The sequence below is a fragment of the Oncorhynchus gorbuscha genome, linkage group LG21 (genome assembly GCF_021184085.1).
Source record: "Oncorhynchus gorbuscha isolate QuinsamMale2020 ecotype Even-year linkage group LG21, OgorEven_v1.0, whole genome shotgun sequence".
NCBI classification, from domain to species: domain Eukaryota; kingdom Metazoa; phylum Chordata; class Actinopteri; order Salmoniformes; family Salmonidae; genus Oncorhynchus; species Oncorhynchus gorbuscha.
This window is the reverse complement of record NC_060193.1, coordinates 865,762-889,424: the sequence shown is the minus strand read 5'-3', so window position 1 is coordinate 889,424 and position 23,663 is coordinate 865,762.

The following is a 23,663-nucleotide window of genomic DNA, read 5'->3' as shown; positions in this document are numbered from 1 at the left end:
GCGCCTACCCGAAGCGACCTGCAGTCTGTGGCCGCTTCTCCAGTTGTTTTCCCCTCTACAAATCTAGAGGATGTCAGTTATTCCGTTTTGAACATTATTAAACTCTGTTTCTGTTAAGTCGCTTTTGGGTCCTCTTTTACCTGCATGACAACTGCAGCATAAATATTGGAGGCTGAGACAGGAGGGGTCAGGAGACACTGTGGCCCCATCCGAGGACACCCCTCGGTGTAGCCCACAAAGATATCCGCCATGGCACAACCCAAGGGGGGGCACCAACACAGACAGGATGACCACATCCTATATAATCAACATGTAACCATTCATAAAGACAGGTCAGGTAATCAAATCAAAACAACAAAATAACAATGTAGAGTCTATACACAGGGGGTACCGGTACAGAGTCAATGTAGAGTCTATATACAGGGGGTACCGGTACAGAGTCAATGTGGAGGCTATATACAGGGGGTACCGGTACAGAGTCAATGTGGAGGCTATATACAGGGGGTACCGGTACAGAGTCAATGTGGAGGCTATATACAGCGGGTACTGGTACAGAGTCAATGTGGAGGCTATATACAGGGGGTACCGGTACAGAGTCAATGTGGAGGCTATATACAGGGGGTACCAGTACAGAGTCAATGTGGAGGCTATATACAGGGGGTACCGGTACAGAGTCAGTGTGGAGGCTATATACAGGGTATTACGGTACAGTCAATGTGGAGGCTATATACAGGGTATTACGGTACAGTCAATGTGGAGGCTATATACAGGGTGTTACGGTACAGAGTCAATGTGGAGGCTATATACAGGGGGTACTGGTACAGAGTCAATGTGGAGGCTATATACAGGGGGTACCGGTACAGAGTCAATGTGGAGGCTATATACAAGGTGTTACGGTACAGAGTCAATGTGGAGGCTATATACAGGGTGTTACGGTACAGAGTCAATGTGGAGGCTATATACAGGGGGTACCGGTACAGAGTCAATGTGGAGGCTATATACAGGGGGTACCGGTACAGAGTCAATGTGGAGGCTATATACAGGGGGTACCGGTACAGAGTCAATGTGGAGGCTATATACAGGGGGTACCGGTACCCCTCCTGTCTCAGCCTCCAGTATTTATGCTGCAGTAGTTTATGTGTCGGGGGGCTAGGGTCAGTTTGTTTATCTGGAGTACTTCTCCTGTCCTATTCGGTGTCCTGTGTAAATCTAAGTGTGCGTTCTCTAATTCTCTCCTTCTCTCCTTCTTTCTCTCTCTCGGAGGACCTGAGCCCTAGAACCATGCCCCAGGACTACCTGACATGATGACTCCTTGCTGTCCCCAGTCCACCTGGCCATGCTGCTGCTCCAGTTTCAACTGGCCTGGGCCCTAGGACCATGTCCCAGGACTACCTGACATGAGGACTCCTTGCTGTCCCCAGTCCACCTGGCCATGCTCCTGCTCCAGTTTCAACTGTTCTGCCTTACTATTATTCAACCATGCTGGTCATTTATGAACATTTGAACATCTTGGCCACGTTCTGTTATAATCTCCACCCGGCACAGCCAGAAGAGGACTGGCCACCCCACATATGCTCTCTCTAATTCTCTCTTTCTTTCTCTCTCTCGGAGGACCTGAGCCCTAGGACCGTGCCCCAGGACTACCTGACATGATGGCTCCTTGCTGTCCCCAGTCCACCTGACTGTGCTGCTGCTCCAGTTTCAACTGTTCTGCCTTATTATTATTTGACCATGCTGGTCATTTATGAACATTTGAACATCTTGGTCATTTTCTGTTATAATCTCTACCCGGCACAGCCAGAAGAGGACTGGCCACCCCACATAGCCCGGTTCCTCTCTAGGTTTCTTCCTAGGTTTTGGCCTTTCTAGGGAGTTTTTCCTAGCCACCGTGCTTTTACACCTGCATTGTTTGCTGTTTGGGGTTTTAGGCTGGGTTTCTGTACAGCACTTTGAGATATCAGCTGATGTACGAAGGGCTATATAAATAAATTTGATTTGATTTGATTTGATTTGATTTGATTTGATTTACAGAGTCAATGTGGAGGCTATATACAGGGGGTACCGGTACAGAGTCAATGTAGAGTCTATATACAGGGGGTACCGGTACAGAGTCAATGTGGAGGCTATATACAGGGGGTACCGGTACAGAGTCAATGTGGAGGCTATATACAGGGGGTACCAGTACAGAGTCAATGTGGAGGCTATATACAGGGGGTACCGGTACAGAGTCAATGTGGAGGCTATATACAGGGGGTACCGGTACAGAGTCAATGTAGAGTCTATATACAGGGGGTACCGGTACAGAGTCAATGTGGAGGCTATATACAGGGGGTACCGGTACAGAGTCAATGTGGAGGCTATATACAGGGGGTACCGGTACAGAGTCAATGTGGAGGCTATATACAGCGGGTACCGGTACAGAGTCAATGTGGAGGCTATATACAGGGGGTACCGGTACAGAGTCAATGTGGAGGCTATATACAGGGGGTACCGGTACAGAGTCAATGTGGAGGCTATACACAGGGGGTACCGGTACAGAGTCAATGTGGAGGCTATATACAGGGGGTACCGGTACAGAGTCAATGTGGAGGCTATATACAGGGGGTACCAGTACAGAGTCAATGTGGAGGCAATACACAGGGGGTACCGGTACAGAGTCAATGTGGAGGCTATATACAGGGGGTACCAGTACAGAGTCAATGTGGAGGCTATATAAAGGGGGTACCGGTACAGAGTCAATGTGGAGGCTATATACAGGGTATTACAGTACAGTCAATGTGGAGGCTATATACAGGGTGTTACGGTACAGAGTCAATGTGGAGGCTATATACAGGGTGTTACGGTACAGAGTCAATGTGGAGGCTATATACAGGGGGTACCGGTACAGAGTCAATGTGGAGGCTATATACAGAGTGTTACGGTACAGAGTCAATGTGGAGGCTATACACAGGGGGTACCGGTACAGAGTCAATGTGGAGGCTATATACAGGGGGTACTGGTACAGAGTCAATGTGGAGGCTATACACAGGGGGCACCGGTACAGAGTCAATGTGGAGGCTATATACAGGGTGTACCGGTACAGAGTCAATGTGGAGGCTATATACAGGGGGTACCAGTACAGAGTCAATGTGGAGGCTATATAAAGGGGGTACCGGTACAGAGTCAATGTGGAGGCTATATACAGGGGGTACCGGTACAGAGTCAATGTGGAGGCTATATACAGGGGGTACCAGTATAGTGTCAATGTGGAGGCTATATACAGGGGATACCGGTACAGTCAATATGGAGGCTATATACAGTGTATTACGGTACAGTCAATGTGGAGGCTATATACAGGGTGTTATGGTACAGAGTCAATGTGGAGACTATATACAGGGTGTTACGGTACAGAGTCAATGTGGAGGCTATATACAGGGGGTACCGGTACAGAGTCAATGTGGAGGCTATATACAGGGGGTACCGGTACAGAGTCAATGTGGAGGCTATATACAGGGTGTACCGGTACAGAGTCAATGTGGAGGCTATATACAGGGGGTACCAGTACAGAGTCAATGTGGAGGCTATATAAAGGGGGTACCGGTACAGAGTCAATGTGGAGGCTATATACAGGGGGTACCGGTACAGAGTCAATGTGGAGGCTATATACAGGGGGTACCAGTATAGAGTCAATGTGGAGGCTATATACAGGGGGTACCGGTACAGAGTCAATGTGGAGGCTATATACAGGGTGTTACGGTACAGAGTCAATGTGGAGGCTATATACAAGGGGTACCGGTACAGAGTCAATGTGGAGGATATATACAGGGGGTACCGGTACAGAGTCAATATGGAGGCTATATACAGGGTGTTACGGTACAGAGTCAATGTGGAAGCTATATACAGGGGGTACCGGTACAGAGTCAATGTGGAGGCTATATACAGGGGGTACCGGTACAGAGTCAATGTGCCGCGGCACTGTTTAGTCAAGGTAATTGAGGTAATATGTACATGTAGGTAGAATTAAAGTAACTATGCATAGCTGATAAACAGAGAGTTAGGGGGCCCTACACTTGGCGCTCTGGTATCGCTTGCGGTAGCAGAGAGAACTGGGGTGGCTTGCCATGTGGTAGCAGAGAGAACTGGGGTGGCTTGCCATGTGGTAGCAGAGAGAACTGGGGTGGCTTGCCATGAGGTAGCAGAGAGAACTGGGGTGGCTTGCCATGCAGTAGCAGAGAGAACTGGGGTGGCTTGCCATGCAGTAGCAGAGAGAACTGGGGTGGCTTGCCATGTGGTAGCAGAGAGAACTGGGGTGGCTTGCCATGTGGTAGCAGAGAGAACTGGGGTGGCTTGCCATGCGGTAGCAGAGAGAACTGGGGTGGCTTGCCATGCGGTAGCAGAGAGAACTGGGGTGGCTTGCCATGAGGTAGCAGAGAGAACTGGGGTGGCTTGCCATGCGGTAGCAGAGAGAACTGGGGTGGCTTGCCATGCGGTAGCAGAGAGAACTGGGGTGGCTTGCCATGTGGTAGCAGAGAGAACTGGGGTGGCTTGCCATGTGGTAGCAGAGAGAACTGGGGTGGCTTGCCATGTGGTAGCAGAGAGAACTGGGGTGGCTTGCCATGTGGTAGCAGAGAGAACTGGGGTGGCTTGCCATGTGGTAGCAGAGAGAACTGGGGTGGCTTGCCATGCGGTAGCAGAGAGAACTGGGGTGGCTTGGGTCTTTGACCATTTTTAAGGCCTTCCTCTGACACTGCCTGGTGTAGAGGTCCTGGATGGCAGGTAACTTAGTCCCAGTGATGTACTGGGCCGTACGCACTACCCTCTGTATTGTCTTGCGGTCGGAGGCCAAGTAGTTGCCGTACCAGGTAGTGATGCAATCAGTCAGGATGCTCTCGATGGTGCAGCTGTAAAACCTTTTGAGGATCTGAGGACCCATGCCAAATCTTTTTAGTCTCCTGAGGGGGAATAGGTGTTGTCGTGCCCTTCTTCACGACTGTCTTGTTGTGCTTGGACCATGTTAGTTTGTTGGTGATGTGGATACCAAGGAACTTGAAGCTCTCAACCTGCTCCACTACAGCCCCGTTGATGAGAATGGGGGCGTGTTCGGTCCTCCTTTTCCTGTAGTCCACAATCATCTCATTTGTCTTGCTCACATTGAGGGAGAGGTTGTTGTCCTGGCACCACCCGGCCAGGTCTCTGACCACCTTCCTATAGGCTGTCTCGTCGTTGTTGGTGATCAGGCCTACCACTGTTGCGTTGTCTGAAAATGTAATGATGGTGCTGGACTCGTGCCTGGCCATGCAGTTGTGGGTGAACAGGGAGTACAGTAGGAGACTGAGCACGCACCCCTGAGGGGTTCCAGTGTTGAGGATCAGCGTGGCAGATGTGTTGGTATCTCCCTCACCACCTGGGGGCGGCCTGTCCGGAAGTCCAGATTCAGGAGAGGGGTTTTGTTCCAGGATCCTTAGTTTAGTGATGAGCTTTGAGGGCACTATGGTGTCGAACACTGAATCGTGTTGAAAACTGTAGTCAATGAATAGCATTCTCACATAGGTTTTCCTTTTGTCCAGGTGGGAAAGGGCAGTGTGGAGTGCAATAAAGATTGAATCATCTGTGGATCTGTTGGGGTGCTATGCAAATTGGAGTGGGTCTTGGGTTTCTGGGATAAATGGTGTAGATGTGAGCCATTACCAACCTTTCAAAGCATTTCATGGCTACAGAAGTGAGTGCTATGGGTCAGTAGTCATTTAGCCAGGTTACCTTAGTGTTCTTGGGCACAGAGACTATGGTGGTCTGGTTGAAACATGTTGGTATTACAGACTCGGACAGGGAGAGGTTGAAAATGTCAGTGAAGATACTTGCCAGTTGGTCCGCGCATGCTTTGAGTATCCTGGTAATGCGTCTGGCCCCGCGGCCTTGTGAATGTTGACCAATTTTAATATAGGTGTCCCGGGACACAAGCCGACAACATCCGGTGAATTTGGTGGGCGCACAAATCAAATAAATCACCGTAATTTGCAAATAAATTCATTAAAAATCCTACAATGTGATTTTTGTCTGTCATTCTCATTTTGTCTGTCATAGTTGAAGTGTACCTATGATGACAATTATAGGCCTCTCTCATCTTTTTAAGTGGGAGAACTTGCACAAATGGTGGCTGACTAAATACTTTTTTGCCCCACTGTAGAAAACATAAAACAAAACATAGAATGCCCACCCCAACTCACGCCTTGACCAAACCAAAATAGAGACATAAAAAGGATCTCTAAGGTCTGGGCATGAAACAATTGCACTAAGTCCCTCTTTGTAGCACCTGATCACATGACTGAACAGTAGTCCAGGTGAGATGAAACTAGGGCCTGTAGGACCTGCCTTGTTGATAGTGTTGTTAAGAAGCAGAACTTTATTATGGACAGACTTCTCACCATCTTAACTATGAATATATTTTGACCATGACAGTTTTACAATCCAGGGTTACTCCAAGCAGTTTAGTCACCTCAACTTGCTCAATTCCCACATTATTTATTACAAGATTGAGTTGAGGTTTAGGGTTTGGGACAAAACTGTAGTTACTGTACTGTACTCCTATAACTACTGTAACTACTGTAACTACTGTAATTACTGTAACTACTATAATTACTGTAACTACTGTAACTACTGTAACTAATGTAACTAATGTAAGTACTGTAATTACTGTAACTAATGTAACTACTGTTATTACTGTAACTAATGTAACTACTGTAACTAATGTAACTACTGTAATTACTGTAACTACAATAATTACTGTAACTACTGTAATTACTGTAACTACTATAATTACTGTAACTACTGTAATTACTGTAACTACTATAATTACTGTAACTACTGTAACTACTGTTATTACTGTAACTACTATAATTACTGTAACTACTGTAACTACTGTAACTAATGTAACTACTGTAACTACTGTAATTACTGTAACTACTGTAACTACTGTAATTAATGTACCTACTGTAACTACTGTAACTACTGTAACTACTGTAACTAATGTAACTACTGTAACTAATGTTACTACTGTAATTTAAAACTGTTTTAGTATCCTGCCATGTCATGTTTCAGAATCCGAGGGCAGTCCATGGTATTTAGGTTGGGGGAAAAGTCTATAGAAAACCTTGTTGAACTCAAACATTCTGCTGACAGTTCCACGATAGTTGTTTTCTAGGTCAGATATTGACACAGCCCTTTCCCAGATACAGCATTAATTATTGCTACAGATTAAAACATTCTGCCAACACAGTAAATAGACCGGTAGTTTAATATATTTGACAGGAAGGCTACTGTATTGCTGTGCGATAGGAGCGCGACGTCACTGCCTACTTAATCTCAGAGCCTATACCAAGGCAGGACATGGAAACCCAATAATCTATTGATAAACATATTGAACACCAATTCATCTTTTGGCCTAATTCCAATAGTTCCAAATTATACCGTAAATAAAGGGCGTTGTTGAATTTGTCACCATAAAAGGTGAATGGAGGCGTTTTCCAGGCGGAGTTTTAATGCTCGTTCACACGCGCACAGTTTAGGATTTATAACGGCAAAACACGTGCACCTATTAGGTACTTTTCAGAAATGGCGCAAGCAGATATTGTGTGAAATTTACTCAACGGTTATAAATTTGACCCAGATCATTTGTGCCTCCGATGGCACATCATTGCCGCACCCTACCGGAGGTGGTGGCCACCTGATACCCTCTTTTTATTTCGGAGAGAAGGTTTCGAAGTTATTGTCCCCCCAACAATGACATCCGGGAGGGGACTGTGGATCTGGGAAACTTGGGTGAACGGTGCGTCTTACCATAGAGATCCGGCATTTACAACAGAACACTGAGTGGCCCAAGACAGGAGCTATAGTCATTCATTTAAATGTGTTAGTTACATGCAATCTCTCAACATGTTTACAGTATTATTGGTTATAAGGAAAGAAGGAAATCATTATAACCAGACCTATTATTATTATTATATATTACTATCATTATCGTCATAGCCAGTCGTATCATTATCAATATAACCAGACCTATCATTATCGTTATAGCCAGACCTATCATTATCATCATAACCAGACCTATCATTATCGCCATAACCAGACCTGTCATTATCACCATAACCAGACCTAACATTATCGTTATAGCCAGACCTATCATTATCACCATAACCAGACCTAACATTATCGTTATAGCCAGACCTATCATTATCATCATAACCAGACCTATCATTATCACCATAACCAGACCTATCATTATCACCATAACCAGACATGTCATTATCATCATAACCAGACCTATCATCATCGCCATAACCAGACCTATCATTATCGTTATAGCCAGACCTATCATTATCACCATAACCAGACCTATCATTATCACCATAACCAGACCTAACATTATCATCATAACCAGACCTATCATTATCGCCATAACCAGACATATCATTATCGCTATAACCAGACCTATCATTATCGTCATAGCCAGACATATCATTATCATCATAACCAGACCTATCATTATCGTCATAACCAGACCTGTCATTATCACCATAACCAGACCTATCATTATCGTTATAACCAGACCTATCATTAACATTATAACCAGACCTATCATTATCGTTATAGCCAGACCTATCATTATCAATATAACCAGACCTATCATTATCGTTATGGTCAGACCTATCATTATCGTTATAGCCAGACCTATCATTATCAGTATAACAAGACCTATCATTATCATCATAACCAGACCTATCATTATCGTCATAACCAGACCTATCATTATCGTTATAGCCAGACCTATCATTATCGTTATAGCCAGACCTATCATTATCATTATAACCAGACCTATCATTATCAATATAACCAGACCTATCATTATCGTTATGGTCAGACCTATCATTATCATTATAGCCAGACCTATCATTATCATTATAACCAGACCTATCATTATCAATATAACCAGACCTATCATTATCGTTATGGTCAGACCTATCATTATCATTATAGCCAGACCTATCATTATCGTTATAACCAGACCTATCATTATTGTTATATAACCAGACCTATCATTAACATCATAATCAGACCTACCATTATCGTTATGGTCAGACCTATCATTATCATTATAGCCAGACCTATCATTATCGATATAGCTAGACCTATCATTATCGTCATAGCCAGACCTATCGTTATCATTATAACCAGACCTATCCTTATCATTATACCCAGACCTATCATTATCATTATAGCCAGACCTATCATTATCATTATAACCAGACCTATCCTTATCATTATACCCAGACCTATCGTTATCATTATAACCAGACCTATCCTTATCATTATACCCAGACCTATCATTATCATTATAGCTAGACCTATCGTTATCATTATAACCAGACCTATCCTTATCATTATATCCAGACCTATCATTAACATTATAGCTAGACCTATCCTTATCATTATACCCAGACCTATCATTATCATTATAGCCAGATATATCCTTATCATTATACCCAGACCTATCATTATCATTATAGCAAGACCTATCGTTATCATTATAACCAGACCTATCCTTATCATTATAGCCAGACCTATCCTTATCATTATACCCAGACCTATCATTATCATTATAGCCAGACCTATCGTTATCATTATAACCAGACCTATCATTATCATTATAGCTAGACCTATCGTTATCATTATAGCTAGACCTATCATTATCATTGTAGCTAGACCTATCATTATCATTATAGCTAGACCTATCATTATCGTTATAACCAGACCTATCCTTATCATTATACCCAGACATATCCTTATCATTATAGCTAGACCTATCATTATCATTATACCCAGACATATCATTATCATTATAGCTAGACCTATCATTAACATTATACCCAGACATATCCTTATCATTATAGCCAGACCTATCATTATCATTATAACCAGACCTATCATTATCATTATACCCAGACATATCCTTATCATTATAACCAGACCTATCATTATCATTATAGCTAGACATATCATTATCATTATAGCTAGACATATCCTTATCATTATAGCCAGACCTATCATTATCGTTATAGCCAGACCTATAATTATCATTATAGCCAGACCTATCATTATCATTATAGCTAGACATATCATTATCATTATAGCCAGACCTATCATTATCATTATAGCCAGACCTATCATTATCATTATAGCTAGACATATCATTATCATTATAACCAGACCTATCATTATCATTATAGCTAGACATATCATTATCATTATAGCCAGACATATCCTTATCATTATACCCAGACATATCCTTAGCATTATAGCTAGACATATCATTATCATTATAGCCAGACATATCCTTATCATTATAGCCAGACCTATCATTATCATTATAACCAGACATCACTGAATCATAATATTAATAACTTTACACATAAATGATATAATGTTCAACAAATCAACAACAGCTCAGCTCATAGAGTAGTTCCTGTTATATAGAATAGAGGTCTATTACATAGAGTAGTTCCTGTTATATAGAATAGAGGTCTATTACATAGAGTAGTTCCTGTTATATAGAATAGAGGTCTATTACATAGAGTAGTTCCTGTTATATAGAATAGAGTAGAGGTCTATTACATATAGTAGTTCCTGTTATATAGAATAGAGAAGAGGTCTATTACATAGAGTAGTTCCTGTTATATAGAATAGAGGTCTATTACATAGAGTAGTTCCTGTTAGAGTAGAGGTCTCTTACATATAGTAGTTCCTGTTATATAGAATAGAGTAGAGGTCTATTACATAGAGTAGTTCCTGTTAGAGTAGAGGTCTATTACATAGAGTAGTTCCTGTTAGAGTAGAGGTATATTACATAGAGTAGTTCCTGTTATATAGAATAGAGGTCTATTACATAGAGTAGTTCCTGTTAGAGTAGAGGTCTCTTACATATAGTAGTTCCTGTTATATAGAATAGAGTAGAGGTCTATTACATAGAGTAGTTCCTGTTAGAGTAGAGGTCTATTACATAGAGTAGTTCCTGTTAGAGTAGAGGTCTCTTACATATAGTAGTTCCTGTTATATAGAATAGAGTAGAGGTCTATTACATAGAGTAGTTCCTGTTATATAGAATAGAGGTCTATTACATAGAGTAGTTCCTGTTAGAGTAGAGGTCTCTTACATATAGTAGTTCCTGTTATATAGAATAGAGTAGAGGTCTATTACATAGAGTAGTTCCTGTTAGAGTAGAGGTCTATTACATAGAGTAGTTCCTGTTAGAGTAGAGGTCTATTACATAGAGTAGTTCCTGTTAGAGTAGAGGTATATTACATAGAGTAGTTCCTGTTAGAGTAGAGGTCTATTACATAGAGTAGTTCCTGTTAGAGTAGAGGTCTATTACATAGAGTAGTTCCTGTTAGAGAAGAGGTCTATTACATAGAGTAGTTCCTGTTAGAGTAGAGGTCTATTACATAGAGTAGTTCCTGTTATATAGAATAGAGTAGAGGTCTATTACATAGAGTAGTTCCTGTTAGAGAAGAGGTCTATTACATAGAGTAGTTCCTGTTAGAGTAGAGGTCTATTACATAGAGTAGTTCTTGTTATATAGAACAGAGTAGAGGTCTATTACATAGAGTAGTTCCTGTTAGAGTAGAGGTCTATTACATAGAGTAGTTCCTGTTATATAGAATAGAGTAGAGGTCTATTACATAGAGTAGTTCCTGTTAGAGAAGAGGTCTATTACATAGAGTAGTTCCTGTTAGAGTAGAGGTCTATTACATAGAGTAGTTCTTGTTATATAGAACAGACCTATCATTAACATTATAGTAGAGGTCTATTACATAGAGTACTTCCTGTTAGAGTAGAGGTCTATTACATAGAGTAGTTCCTGTTATATAGAATAGAGGTCTATTACATAGAGTAGTTCCTGTTAGAGTAGAGGTCTATTACATAGAGTAGTTCCTGTTATATAGAATAGAGAAGAGGTCTATTACATAGAGTAGTTCCTGTTATATAGAATAGAGTAGAGGTCTATTACATAGAGTAGTTCCTGTTAGAGTAGAGGTCTATTACATAGAGTAGTTCCTGTTAGAGAAGAGGTCTATTACATAGAGTAGTTCCTGTTATATAGAATAGAGGTCTATTACATAGAGTAGTTCCTGTTAGAGTAGAGGTCTATTACATAGAGTAGTTCCTGTTAGAGAAGAGGTCTATTACATAGAGTAGTTCCTGTTATATAGAATAGAGGTCTATTACATAGAGTAGTTCCTGTTAGAGTAGAGGTCTATTACATAGAGTAGTTCCTGTTAGAGTAGAGGTCTATTACATAGAGTAGTTCCTGTTAGAGAAGAGGTCTATTACATAGAGTAGTTCCTGTTATATAGAACAGAGTAGAGGTCTATTACATAGAGTAGTTCCTGTTAGAGTAGAGGTCTATTACATAGAGTAGTTCCTGTTATATAGAATAGAGTAGAGGTCTATTACATAGAGTAGTTCCTGTTAGAGAAGAGGTCTATTACATAGAGTAGTTCCTGTTAGAGTAGAGGTCTATTACATAGAGTAGTTCTTGTTATATAGAACAGAGTAGAGGTCTATTACATAGAGTACTTCCTGTTAGAGTAGAGGTCTATTACATAGAGTAGTTCCTGTTATATAGAATAGAGGTCTATTACATAGAGTAGTTCCTGTTAGAGTAGAGGTCTATTACATAGAGTAGTTCCTGTTATATAGAATAGAGAAGAGGTCTATTACATAGAGTAGTTCCTGTTATATAGAATAGAGTAGAGGTCTATTACATAGAGTAGTTCCTGTTAGAGTAGAGGTCTATTACATAGAGTAGTTCCTGTTAGAGAAGAGGTCTATTACATAGAGTAGTTCCTGTTATATAGAATAGAGGTCTATTACATAGAGTAGTTCCTGTTAGAGTAGAGGTCTATTACATAGAGTAGTTCCTGTTAGAGAAGAGGTCTATTACATAGAGTAGTTCCTGTTATATAGAATAGAGGTCTATTACATAGAGTAGTTCCTGTTAGAGTAGAGGTCTATTACATAGAGTAGTTCCTGTTAGAGTAGAGGTCTATTACATAGAGTAGTTCCTGTTATATAGAATAGAGGTCTATTACATAGAGTAGTTCCTGTTAGAGTAGAGGTCTATTACATAGAGTAGTTCCTGTTAGAGTAGAGGTCTATTACATAGAGTAGTTCCTGTTATAGTAGAGGTCTATTACATAGAGTAGTTCCTGTTATATAGAATAGAGGTCTATTACATAGAGTAGTTCCTGTTATAGTAGAGGTCTATTACATAGAGTAGTTCCTGTTATATAGAATAGAGGTCTATTACATAGAGTAGTTCCTGTTAGAGTAGAGGTCTATTACATAGAGTAGTTCCTGTTATATAGAATAGAGTAGAGGTCTATTACATAGAGTAGTTCCTGTTAGAGAAGAGGTCTATTACATAGAGTAGTTCCTGTTAGAGTAGAGGTCTATTACATAGAGTAGTTCCTGATATATAGAATAGAGGTCTATTACATAGAGTAGTTCCTGTTAGAGTAGAGGTCTATTACATAGAGTAGTTCCTGTTATATAGAATAGAGGTCTATTACATAGAGTAGTTCCTGTTAGAGTAGAGGTCTATTACATAGAGTAGTTCCTGTTAGAGAAGAGGTCTATTACATAGAGTAGTTCCTGATATATAGAATAGAGGTCTATTACATAGAGTAGTTCCTGTTAGAGTAGAGGTCTATTACATAGAGTAGTTCCTGTTATATAGAATAGAGGTCTATTACATAGAGTAGTTCCTGTTAGAGTAGAGGTCTATTACATAGAGTAGTTCCTGTTAGAGAAGAGGTCTATTACATAGAGTAGTTCCTGTTAGAGTAGAGGTCTATTACATAGAGTAGTTCCTGTTATATAGAATAGAGGTCTATTACATAGAGTAGTTCCTGTTAGAGTAGAGGTCTATTGCATAGAGTAGTTCCTGTTAGAGTAGAGGTCTATTACATAGAGTAGTTCCTGTTAGAGTAGAGGTCTATTACATAGAGTAGTTCCTGTTATATAGAATAGAGTAGAGGTCTATTACATAGAGTAGTTCCTGTTAGAGTAGAGGTCTATTACATAGAGTAGTTCCTGTTATATAGAATAGAGTAGAGGTCTATTACATAGAGTAGTTCCTGTTAGAGAAGAGGTCTATTACATAGAGTAGTTCCTGTTAGAGTAGAGGTCTATTACATAGAGTAGTTCCTGTTATATAGAATAGAGTAGAGGTCTATTACATAGAGTAGTTCCTGTTAGAGTAGAGGTATATTACATAGAGTAGTTCCTGTTATATAGAATAGAGTAGAGGTCTATTACATAGAGTAGTTCCTGTTATATAGAGTAGAGGTCTATTACATAGAGTAGTTCCTGTTAGAGTAGAGGTCTATTACATAGAGTAGTTCCTGTTAGAGTAGAGGTCTATTACATAGAGTAGTTCCTGTTAGAGTAGAGGTCTATTACATAGAGTAGTTCCTGTTATATAGAATAGAGTAGAGGTCTAGTACATAGAGTAGTTCCTGTTAGAGTAGAGGTCTATTACATAGAGTAGTTCCTGTTATATAGAATAGAGTAGAGGTCTATTACATAGAGTAGTTCCTGTTAGAGTAGAGGTCTATTACATAGAGTAGTTCCTGTTATATAGAATAGAGAAGAGGTATATTACATAGAGTAGTTCCTGTTATATAGAATAGAGTAGAGGTCTATTACATAGAGTAGTTCCTGTTAGAGTAGAGGTCTATTACATAGAGTAGTTCTTGTTATATAGAACAGAGTAGAGGTCTATTACATAGAGTACTTCCTGTTAGAGTAGAGGTCTATTACATAGAGTAGTTCCTGTTATATAGAATAGAGGTCTATTACATAGAGTAGTTCCTGTTAGAGTAGAGGTCTATTACATAGAGTAGTTCCTGTTATATAGAATAGAGAAGAGGTCTATTACATAGAGTAGTTCCTGTTATATAGAATAGAGTAGAGGTCTATTACATAGAGTAGTTCCTGTTAGAGTAGAGGTCTATTACATAGAGTAGTTCCTGTTAGAGAAGAGGTCTATTACATAGAGTAGTTCCTGTTATATAGAATTACATAGAGTAGTTCCTGTTAGAGTAGAGGTCTAGAGTAGTTCCTGTTAGAGAAGAGGTCTATTACATAGAGTAGTTCCTGTTATATAGAATAGAGGTCTATTACATAGAGTAGTTCCTGTTAGAGTAGAGGTCTATTACATAGAGTAGTTCCTGTTAGAGTAGAGGTCTATTACATAGAGTAGTTCCTGTTAGAGAAGAGGTCTATTACATAGAGTAGTTCCTGTTATATAGAACAGAGGTAGAGGTCTATTACATAGAGTAGTTCCTGTTAGAGTAGAGGTCTATTACATAGAGTAGTTCCTGTTATATAGAATAGAGTAGAGGTCTATTACATAGAGTAGTTCCTGTTAGAGAAGAGGTCTATTACATAGAGTAGTTCCTGTTAGAGTAGAGGTCTATTACATAGAGTAGTTCTTGTTATATAGAACAGAGTAGAGGTCTATTACATAGAGTAGTTCCTGTTAGAGTAGAGGTCTATTACATAGAGTAGTTCCTGTTATATAGAATAGAGGTCTATTACATAGAGTAGTTCCTGTTAGAGTAGAGGTCTATTACATAGAGTAGTTCCTGTTATATAGAATAGAGAAGTCTATTACATAGAGTAGTTCCTGTTATATAGAATAGAGTAGAGGTCTATTACATAGAGTAGTTCCTGTTAGAGTAGAGGTCTATTACATAGAGTAGTTCCTGTTAGAGAAGAGGTCTATTACATAGAGTAGTTCCTGTTATATAGAATAGAGGTCTATTACATAGAGTAGTTCCTGTTAGAGTAGAGGTCTATTACATAGAGTAGTTCCTGTTAGAGAAGAGGTCTATTACATAGAGTAGTTCCTGTTATATAGAATAGAGGTCTATTACATAGAGTAGTTCCTGTTAGAGTAGAGGTCTATTACATAGAGTAGTTCCTGTTAGAGTAGAGGTCTATTACATAGAGTAGTTCCTGTTATATAGAATAGAGGTCTATTACATAGAGTAGTTCCTGTTAGATTAGAGTAGTTCCTGTTAGAGTAGAGGTCTATTACATAGAGTAGTTCCTGTTATAGTAGAGGTCTATTACATAGAGTAGTTCCTGTTATATAGAATAGAGGTCTATTACATAGAGTAGTTCCTGTTATAGTAGAGGTCTATTACATAGAGTAGTTCCTGTTATATAGAATAGAGGTCTATTACATAGAGTAGTTCCTGTTAGAGTAGAGGTCTATTACATAGAGTAGTTCCTGTTATATAGAATAGAGTAGAGGTCTATTACATAGAGTAGTTCCTGTTAGAGAAGAGGTCTATTACATAGAGTAGTTCCTGTTAGAGTAGAGGTCTATTACATAGAGTAGTTCCTGATATATAGAATAGAGGTCTATTACATAGAGTAGTTCCTGTTAGAGTAGAGGTCTATTACATAGAGTAGTTCCTGTTATATAGAATAGAGGTCTATTACATAGAGTAGTTCCTGTTAGAGTAGAGGTCTATTACATAGAGTAGTTCCTGTTAGAGAAGAGGTCTATTACATAGAGTAGTTCCTGATATATAGAATAGAGGTCTATTACATAGAGTAGTTCCTGTTAGAGTAGAGGTCTATTACATAGAGTAGTTCCTGTTATATAGAATAGAGGTCTATTACATAGAGTAGTTCCTGTTAGAGTAGAGGTCTATTACATAGAGTAGTTCCTGTTAGAGAAGAGGTCTATTACATAGAGTAGTTCCTGTTAGAGTAGAGGTCTATTACATAGAGTAGTTCCTGTTATATAGAATAGAGGTCTATTACATAGAGTAGTTCCTGTTAGAGTAGAGGTCTATTACATAGAGTAGTTCCTGTTAGAGTAGAGGTCTATTACATAGAGTAGTTCCTGTTAGAGTAGAGGTCTATTACATAGAGTAGTTCCTGTTATATAGAATAGAGTAGAGGTCTATTACATAGAGTAGTTCCTGTTAGAGTAGAGGTCTATTACATAGAGTAGTTCCTGTTATATAGAATAGAGTAGAGGTCTATTACATAGAGTAGTTCCTGTTAGAGTAGAGGTCTATTACATAGAGTAGTTCCTGTTAGAGTAGAGGTCTATTACATAGAGTAGTTCCTGTTATAGTAGAGGTCTATTACATAGAGTAGTTCATGTTAGAGTAGAGGTATATTACATAGAGTAGTTCCTGTTATATAGAATAGAGTAGAGGTCTATTACATAGAGTAGTTCCTGTTATATAGAGTAGAGGTCTATTACATAGAGTAGTTCCTGTTAGAGTAGAGGTCTATTACATAGAGTAGTTCCTGTTAGAGTAGAGGTCTATTACATAGAGTAGTTCCTGTTAGAGTAGAGGTCTATTACATAGAGTAGTTCCTGTTATATAGAATAGAGGTCTATTACATAGAGTAGTTCCTGTTAGAGTAGAGGTCTATTACATAGAGTAGTTCCTGTTATATAGAATAGAGAGGTCTATTACATAGAGTAGTTCCTGTTATATAGAATAGAGGTCTATTACATAGAGTAGTTCCTGTTAGAGAATAGAGGTCTATTACATAGAGTAGTTCCTGTTATATAGAATAGAGTAGAGGTCTATTACATAGAGTAGTTCCTGTTAGAGTAGAGGTCTATTACATAGAGTAGTTCTATATAGAACAGAGTAGAGGTCTATTACATAGAGTAGTTCCTGTTAGAGTAGAGGTCTATTACATAGAGTAGTTCCTGTTATATAGAATAGAGGTCTATTACATAGAGTAGTTCCTGTTAGAGTAGAGGTCTATTACATAGAGTAGTTCCTGTTATATAGAATAGAGGTCTATTACATAGAGTAGTTCCTGTTATATAGAATAGAGTAGAGGTCTATTACATAGAGTAGTTCCTGTTAGAGTAGAGGTCTATTACATAGAGTAGTTCCTGTTAGAGTAGAGGTCTATTACATAGAGTAGTTCCTGTTATATAGAATAGGTCTATTACATAGAGTTCCTGTTCCTATTAGAGTAGAGGTCTATTACATAGAGTAGTTCCTGTTAGAGTAGAGGTCTATTACATAGAGTAGTTCCTGTTATATAGAGTAGAGGTCTATTACATAGAGTAGTTCCTGATATATAGAAGTTCCTGTTAGAGGTCTATTACATAGAGTAGTTCCTGTTAGAGTAGAGGTCTATTACATAGAGTAGTTCCTGTTATATAGAATAGAGGTCTATTACATAGAGTAGTTCCTGTTAGAGTAGAGGTCTATTGCATAGAGTAGTTCCTGTTATATAGAATAGAGTAGAGGTCTATTACATAGAGTAGTTCCTGTTAGAGTAGAGGTCTATTACATAGAGTAGTTCCTGTTATATAGAATAGAGTAGAGGTCTATTGCATAGAGTAGTTCCTGTTAGAGTAGAGGTCTATTACATAGAGTAGTTCCTGTTAGAGTAGAGGTCTATTACATAGAGTAGTTCCTGTTATATAGAATAGAGTAGAGGTCTATTGCATAGAGTAGTTCCTGTTAGAGTAGAGGTATATTACATAGAGTAGTTCCTGTTATATAGAATAGAGTAGAGGTCTATTACATAGAGTAGTTCCTGTTATATAGAGTAGAGGTCTATTACATAGAGTAGTTCCTGTTAGAGAGTAGAGGTCTAGTAGAGTTCCTGTTAGAGTCTATTATATAGAGTAGTTCCTGTTATATAGAATAGAGTAGAGGTCTATTACATAGAGTAGTTCCTGTTAGATAGAATAGAGGTCTATTACATAGAGTAGTTCCTGTTAGAGTAGAGGTCTATTACATAGAGTAGTTCCTGTTAGAGTAGAGGTCTATTACATAGAGTAGTTCCTGTTAGAGTAGAGGTCTATTACATAGAGTAGTTCCTGTTATAGTAGAGGTCTATTACATAGAGTAGTTCCTGTTATATAGAATAGAGGTCTATTACATAGAGTAGTTCCTGTTATAGTAGAGGTCTATTACATAGAGTAGTTCCTGTTATATAGAATAGAGGTCTATTACATAGAGTAGTTCCTGTTATATAGAATAGAGGTCTATTACATAGAGTAGTTCCTGTTAGAGTAGAGGTCTATTACATAGAGTAGTTCCTGTTATATAGAATAGAGTAGAGGTCTATTACATAGAGTAGTTCCTGTTAGAGAAGAGGTCTATTACATAGAGTAGTTCCTGTTAGAGTAGAGGTCTATTACATAGAGTAGTTCCTGATATATAGAATAGAGGTCTATTACATAGAGTAGTTGCTGTTAGAGTAGAGGTCTATTACATAGAGTAGTTCCTGTTATATAGAATAGAGGTCTATTACATAGAGTAGTTCCTGTTAGAGTAGAGGTCTATTGCATAGAGTAGTTCCTGTTAGAGTAGAGGTCTATTACATAGAGTAGTTCCTGTTAGAGTAGAGGTCTATTACATAGAGTAGTTCCTGTTATATAGAATAGAGTAGAGGTCTATTACATAGAGTAGTTCCTGTTAAGTAGAGGTCTATTACATAGAGTAGTTCCTGTTATATAGAGTAGAGGTCTATTACATAGAGTAGTTCCTGATATATAGAATAGAGGTCTATTACATAGAGTAGTTCCTGTTAGAGTAGAGGTCTATTACATAGAGTAGTTCCTGTTATATAGAATAGAGGTCTATTACATAGAGTAGTTCCTGTTAGAGTAGAGGTCTATTGCATAGAGTAGTTCCTGTTAGAGTAGAGGTCTATTACATAGAGTAGTTCCTGTTAGAGTAGAGGTCTATTACATAGAGTAGTTCCTGTTATATAGAATAGAGTAGAGGTCTATTGCATAGAGTAGTTCCTGTTAGAGTAGAGGTCTATTACATAGAGTAGTTCCTGTTAGAGTAGAGGTCTATTACATAGAGTAGTTCCTGTTATATAGAATAGAGTAGAGGTCTATTGCATAGAGTAGTTCCTGTTAGAGTAGAGGTATATTACATAGAGTAGTTCCTGTTATATAGAATAGAGTAGAGGTCTATTACATAGAGTAGTTCCTGTTATATAGAGTAGAGGTCTATTACATAGAGTAGTTCCTGTTAGAGTAGAGGTCTATTATATAGAGTAGTTATTGTTATATAGAACAGAGTAGAGGTCTATTACATAGAGTACTTCCTGTTAGAGTAGAGGTCTATTACATAGAGTACTTCCTGTTAGAGTAGAGGTCTATTACATAGAGTAGTTCCTGTTAGAGTAGAGGTCTATTACATAGAGTAGTTCCTGTTAGAGTAGAGGTCTATTACATAGAGTAGTTCCTGTTAGAGTAGAGGTCTATTACATAGAGTAGTTCCTGTTAGAGTAGAGGTCTATTACATAGAGTAGTTCCTGTTATATAGAATAGAGGTCTATTACATAGAGTAGTTCCTGTTAGAGTAGAGGTCTATTACATAGAGTAGTTCCTGTTAGAGTAGAGGTCTATTACATAGAGTAGTTCCTGTTATATAGAATAGAGGTCTATTACATAGAGTAGTTCCTGTTAGAATAGAGTAGAGGTCTATTACATAGAGTAGTTCCTGTTATATAGAATAGAGGTCTATTACATAGAGTAGTTCCTGTTATATAGAATAGAGGTCTATTACATAGAGTAGTTCATGTTAGAGTAGAGGTCTATTACATAGAGTAGTTCCTGTTATATAGAATAGAGTAGAGGTCTATTACATAGAGTAGTTCCTGTTATATTACTGTGGCAATTGTGATCAAATCAACGCAACATAGCACAACAAAACGAACTATGCAGGAGATTTAGTTGTAGGCACAACGCATCGGAGTAGGATTGTATTGCGTTGACTGCTGTGTTTTCAGCAGGAGCGGTTGAGTAGATGCGCTTGTTTTGAGATCAAAACGAAAGCTGCATTTAGCCGCATGTCGACATTTTCTTCATATCCTTTGCCAGTGAGATATTTGTTGGCCCAGTCATAGATAATTTGTAGTCGACAATCGGGGAGTGATTGCTTCCTACAAGAGCACAAAACGAGTACATTTCTAGACATGTTAGAAAAATGAGTCAGGAAAGAGAACTGCTTGGTAAAACAACAGGTTTAGCCTAACAGAGATTTTGTTTTTGTCTTAAAGGGGCAGTGTTGTATTTTGAGGCCGGCGTAAGCTAAGTAGCCAATAGGCAGAGGGCTGGGCGATACGGCCAAAATATCATATCATGGTATTTGACAGTATTAGATGTTTTTGATTAATAAAAGTTCAACATTTGCTTTGTGAGTAGTATGTGACCCGAGGGGGGCAACACTTATATTCTCAATGATTTCCGTGGGTCTTTCTCCATTCTGATTGGTTTACACTGTTCAAATCAACTTCAACCTACATTAAGTTCCTGCGTTTCCTGCACTCATTTGAAGATCATTTCCCACACTGCCACGATACGGGCTAAAATACTAGGCCTTATTTTTAACCAAATGTTGCAATTGCGATTTAGATCAAAACTCTTGGGTGAACTTTTGGAATCATGGAAATATAATGTTTATTCTAATTCTATAGTTATATTATAATAGTTTATAAATATAATGTTTATTCTAATTCTATAGTTAGAATATAATAGTTTATAAATATAATGTTTATTCTAATTCTATAGTTAGAATATAATAGTTTATAAATATAATGTTTATTCTAATTCTATAGTTAGAATATAATAGTGGTGAGTTTGATTACAGTGTTGGTTGACATGACAACGAATGAAAACGCAGGGGAGGAGTTACTGTTACAGGGTAGGAACCAAAGTGATGTTCAGTGTTTCCTAGGGGGACCCTATAATCTTTGGCTACATTTAATATTTCTTCATGTAGCCAACATATTCATGCTTTGCATGTTCCTCTTTGATTTAGAAGATACTGTTGCGTTTACTCTGACTCTCTACTTTTACTAGCTAGTTAGCATTAGTGGCTAACACGATTTAGCTTAACTTAACAAACTAGCTGTTTGCAGATGTAAGAAACACAAACTAATATTGTAATTATAAAACGCTTGCGGATTTACATTAAGATCAAAGTGGAAACAACCCCGGCAGTCCTACAATCTAAGCTAGATGCCCTCAATCTCACACAAATCATCAAAGAACCCACCAGGTACAACCCTAACTCTGTAAGCAAGGGCACCCTCATAGATGTCATCCTGACCAACTGGCCCTCCAAATAAACCTCCGCTGTCTTCAACCAGGATCTCAGCGACCACTGCCTCATTGCCTGTATCCGCTACGGTGCCGCAGTCAAACGACCACCCCTCATCACTGTCAAACGCTCCGTAAAACACATTTACATTACATTTAAGTTATTTAGCAAACACTTCTGTGAGTAGGCCTTTCTAATCGACCTGGCCCGGGTATCCTGGAAGGACATTGACCTCATCCCGTCAGTTGAGGATGCCTGGTCATTCTTTAAGAGTAACTTCCTCACCATTTTAGATAAGCATGCTCCGTTCAAAAAATGCAGAACTAAGAACAGATACAGCCCTTGGTTCACTCCAGACCTGACTGCCCTCGACCAGCACAAAAACATCCTGTGGCGGACTGCAATAGCATCGAACAGTCCCCGCGATATGCAACTGTTCAGGGAAGTCAGGAACCAATACATGCAGGCAGTCAGGAAAGCTAAGGCCAGCTTCTTCAGGCAGAAGTTTGCATCCTGTAGCTCCAACTCCAAAAAGTTCTGGGACACTGTGAAGTCCATGGAGAACAAGAGCACCTCCTCACAGCTGCCCACTGCACTGAGGCTAGGGAACACGGTCACCACCGACAAATCCATGATTATCGAAAAATTCAACAAGCATTTCTCAACGGCTGGCCATGCCTTCCGCCTGGCTACTCCTACCTCGGCCAACAGCTCCGGCCCCCCCGCAGCTCCTCGCCCAAGCCTCTCCAGGTTCTCCTTTACCCAAATCCAGATAGCAGATGTTCTGAAAGAGCTGCAAAACCTGGACCCGTATAAATCAGCTGGGCTTGACAATCTGGACCCTCTATTTCTGAAACTAGCCGCCATTGTCGCAACCCCTATTACCAGCCTGTTCAACCTCTCTTTCATATCGTCTGAGATCCCCAAGGACTGGAAAGCTGCCGCAGTCATCCCCCTCTTCAAAGGGGGTGACACCCTGGACCCAAACTGTTACAGACCTATATCCATCCTGCCCTGCCTATCTAAGGTCTTCGAAAGCCATGTCAACAAACAGGTCACTGACCATCTCGAATCCCACCGTACCTTCTCCGCTATGCAATCTGGTTTCCGAGCCGGTCACGGGTGCACCTCAGCCACACTCAAGGTACTAAACGACATCATAACCACCATCGATAAAAGACAGTACTGTGCAGCCGTCTTCATCGACCTTGCCAAGGCTTTCGACTCTGTCAATCACCATATTCTTATCGGCAGACTCAGTAGCCTCGGTTTTTCGGATGACTGCCTTGCCTGGTTCACCAATTACTTTGCAGACAGAGTTCAGTGTGTCAAATCGGAGGGCATGTTGTCCGGTCCTCTGGCAGTCTCTATGGGGGAGCCACAGGGTTCAATTCTCGGGCCGACTCTTTTCTCTGTGTATATCAATGATGTTGCTCTTGCTGCGGGCGATTCCCTGATCCACCTCTACGCAGACGACACCATTGTATACACATGCCATGT